This window comes from Pteropus vampyrus, unplaced genomic scaffold (assembly GCF_000151845.1).
Source record: "Pteropus vampyrus isolate Shadow unplaced genomic scaffold, Pvam_2.0 Scaffold511, whole genome shotgun sequence".
Lineage (NCBI taxonomy): Eukaryota > Metazoa > Chordata > Mammalia > Chiroptera > Pteropodidae > Pteropus > Pteropus vampyrus.
In genome coordinates, this window is record NW_011889292.1 from 408,482 (window position 1) to 412,712 (window position 4,231).

General features: G+C 49.6%; 1 long non-coding RNA gene across 1 annotated transcript in view; it reads left to right on the plus strand.

Moving 5' to 3' along the window:
* The window catches only part of LOC111732999, a 122,864-nt gene extending 118,633 nt beyond the window's left edge, over positions 1–4,231 (plus strand). Inside the window, exon 4 of the long non-coding RNA XR_002777784.1 lies at positions 4,187–4,231. This is a non-coding gene — a long non-coding RNA (uncharacterized LOC111732999). The remainder of the gene's footprint in view (positions 1–4,186) is intronic.

Consider the following 4,231-nt stretch of genomic DNA (forward strand, 5'->3'; position numbering starts at 1 on the left):
TTCGCCAAGTGGGGACTGAGCACATAGGCTGTCGGTGAGCTGGTGCGGCATTGAGCTCGTCGGGGGCTAGGCAGATCCTCAGCACTCAGCTCATGCCGACGCCGACACCGACTGCACAGCACATCAGCAGCGAGGGTAGGAAGTGGGTCTCAGCCACGTGATAAAAATAGAGAATGATAAAGAGAGTAGAAGGTTTCAAAACTGGCCCAATCTACAGCCTGAGAATTACACTGCCGTTTCTGATGGCTGACGATGCAAAAGCCGAGGCATTCGAAAGGTATAAGAGTCGCAAGTGTCACGTTCTGACTTGATGCGTGTGGCTGTCATCGTGTCTTCTGTCTCCTGGAGATGCCTTAAAATCCGCGGACCGTCCGCCTCCGTCGCCTGCCGCTGTGCCGCGTGGGCTTCGGATTCACTGGGTTTCATCGAGTCCTCGCCTTTGACTCTGGCTGCTCCCATTAAGAGAAATGGCTGAAGCAGGTCCTACGATGGGCAAGCAGCGTGGCTCCGTATTTGCAAAATCTAACAAGGAGCGGGGAGTCACCACGGGAATTGATATCGAATGGAAGTCCCATTTCCAGTGGGGCTGGCTCCTCGGGGTTCTGTCGTTCCTTTACTAATAGGGTACCACCTGGCAGTGCTGAGTCCTGATGTGGGAGCCAGGGCTCTGAAGACCGGTCTCCCCTGGACGTCCAGATGAATCAGACAGCACGTACTGCCCGCTTCTCATTCACTCGGTCTCGCTCGCTCTCTCTCTCTCTCTTCCCTGCTAGGCTTTTGAGGTAAACTTACCTGTTTACCTCTCCTTGCAGTTTAAAAACGCTCGTAGAATCCTTCGCGTTTCTCTGTTCCACATTTATGTGAGACTTCCGATCATTCTTCTTTTGATCGACGTGGCCGTATTTATTATCACCGTATTCCTTCTGGGGGCCAGTGTTCTGTAGCCAGTTGTGGCTCTTCCAACAACTGATTATCACAGTGTCAGCAGAGAGGCAACCGTCCACGAGCTTGCTTCCAATCAGTGCCAAGTGCGGTAAAATTCCGGATTCCATATTAACGATTGGCCTGTACACAACTGCATAACCATTATTTCCGATTTTAAACTTAGTTTACCGGAAACCAATATGTGTAAAGACAGACTGAAGAACTCATGTTAACATAAAAGACAGTTTTGAGAAGTACGAATTTTTCTTTATGGCAAGACGGATTTCCCACACATACACAATGGAGTTCAGCAGTTTTTAAAAACGTAACTTTATGGTCCACCCTCTTTCCTGTGAAATGCACTGGTGCAGTTCACAGAGGTATATCACGCTTTCTAAGTGACATTGTTTTTGCTGGTCTCGAATCTTGTTTTAGGTATTAAATATTTAATTGCATGAGGGAAGAAACATTAATTATAGGTACTTTATAATCTCTAAGTAATTTGTAGACGATGGCATAAACGCGACATTTCCTAGGTATTGTAAACATGCCAGTATGCAGTATTTCTTAGCCGTCATGAGCCTGGATTTGGAATAAAATTCTCACGTTCCAGTTAAAGTAGTTCCCACGCTGCGCTCCGTATTTTGTTCTGAGCCCAAGAGAAAATCATGTTGAAATGCACTCAGTTTTTTACTTGGGGGACGGGAAAGGTATGTGTAGGGGCATCTCCCTACCTTTTCTCACAATAAACTTTAAAACGTGAAATGTCACCTCCGGCTTGTGGCCGTGTTAGTTTTCTAGAGCTAGAGCACAGGTAAATGGTGGCCACAGCGGGTGCACCCTCATGGCCACAGAAGCGCTGCCTCGAAGCCGGGGATGGCCTGGGAATCCTGTGCTCGGTAGAAGGAACAGGGGAGTGAGGACAGGGAGGGGGGTTCCAGGCCGCGGAACAGCCAGCGTGGAATGACACACCAGTGGTCAAATACTGCTTACAAACTGATTTTACCCCGGAGAAAAATTAAGTCTCGTCCTTGGCCTGCACTCCACAGAACAGCAAAGTCCTAGGCACCGTTCTCCAGTCCAGAGACAATTTCTTATTTCTTTAAAATGACATGGAACGCGTCTTCACAGACATGAGCCCCTCGGTATGTGTTTACTGTGGCCGAGGGGAGCCCACAGCTGGCCTCACAGCAAAGAGGACAAACGGCATTGAGAAACCAAAGAGGCGTGAGAACCGTGGCCACCTGGCGGGCAGCAGCCCCGCAGGAGGCTGGACAGAGCCCGGGGTTTGCACACACCCTGGTGCTGACGTGCATGGGGGGCTCGGGCCCAAGCAGAGTGCTCTGCTGTGGAAATGGGCCAGCGTGAGCTTAGACACTCTCGGGCACAACCCGCACCCCAGCACACAAATCACTTATGGGGAACAACATGGCTCAGTCCCTGTGCTTTAACGTCACTGTGACTCAGTGGTCGTAGATTACCGAGATGCGTGTGTCGGTGACCTGTCACTTTGGCCTTCAAATTTTCAAAGCATCGCCCATTCGAGAGCCAATTGCTGGGTATGACAGACGTCTCGGAAAAGATGTTTCAAGTTCTTATCGTCACCGACGTGCATTGTAAGGGAGATGACCGTACCTGGAAGTCAGAACGTTTCAAGTACAATCTTTGAGAGGGACTTTAGAACGTGAATGTTTAGTAGCACACACCTCGGACCGTGTCACATCACCCTTTACGGGCTCAGACCCCAGGCGGGGATGCATCGTGTGGGTCGGCTGTGCGCTGAGCTCCCGGATGCGCATCTGGGATTTTAGTAGCAGTGACGATTTCCAACATTATCAGTGCATGTTTTATAGTCTTTTTGTCCATGTCGATGCCTCTCACGGTTTTTCCAAGCTGCTATTATATTGTTTTTATAAAAAATACCTGTTCAGTCATTTCTTTGTGTTCTTTAAGAGTGGCTCGAGGACTCTCTTAACCTATCAGATTTGTTCAGGCTTGGAAGCGACTTCCTGAGCTTTTCCTGTCCGTCCTGTCTGCACCTGGCCTGTGTGACCCCGCGTGCTACTGTTCTATTGCTGGGAAAGAATCGCCACAAAATCTCGTGGTTCTTAAAATAGCACCCATGTATTATCTCGCGTCGTCTGTGGGTCGCAGGTCCGATATTCAGAGCGTCTGCTGGCGAGATGGGAGTCACCATGTCTGTCGGCTGGTCACAGACGTGACCTCCCATCACCTTTGCCACATGCCGTTCATTAGCATCACGCCACTGGTCTGTGCCGGGAGGGGACACTCGCAGGGTGGCCTCGCCGGCCAAGTCACCACGCTTACGCGGCCTTCCGGTAGCCGTCCATTTCAATGGAAGCCGATGGAACGCTTTCGTAAGGCGCCTTTTGCTGCAGATGCCCTGCATGTTCCCAGCATGAGGACGTCTCTCCCTCGTAGGGTCATCTGTCCCCTGGGGCTCAGACTGTGTCCCACCTGTCACCCAGGAGCTGGTTAAGATACAGAATCTCACGCCAGCATTGGAAGCAGCCTTCTCCCCCACTGCCCGGGGATTCACGTGTGCACCGCGGTTTGCGGGGTGTCGGCCGAACGCGGCGCTTCCCAGCGGGCTGCACGGCGGAGTCGCGCGAGAGCTTTTACAGGCCCCGAGGCCTCGGTCGCATCCCCCGAAGTCCGTGTTTGACTGGTCTGGGGCCCACCCCGCCCCCCCGGCAAGTTTCTCTCCACGTTCTCGTGTATATCTAGAACTGAGATGCGCTAACATGTTCCGTGACCATCAGCGATGACGGGGGCGGGGGGCGAGGCCAAAACAGTCTGGTGCATATAATTTTATATGTGTATTTCTGTAAAATGAACTTATTTTAAAAATTATCTTTGCGTGTGTCTCACATAGAACAGTTGAGGGTGCCTTATGCCAGTCTGGTATGATTTCAGGATTTAATCGTGATCTCAGATGAGTTAAGGCAAGCATTTTCTGAAATTCTTGATAATTTATCTACCACCCATGTTGAAGAGGCATCTTTTCACTTCTTAGTGGTGACTTTGCCTTGAAAGTTCAGAAAACCACCGAGGTGGGTACTCCATGACAATTATTGGTGCCATTCTATACAAATTAGTAAGTTGGATTTGCACTTGTCTGCGAGACATTTAAATTCAATTCTGAAAGTTCACTTAAATTACCTTCAATTGATATCATAAACTTTTATTCCAAAAAACTTACTTATTTCAATTGACATTACGAATATTAAAATTCAATTAGAAAAACAGCCTGAACACCTAGTGGGCAGCCCTGACTCTGCTTGAG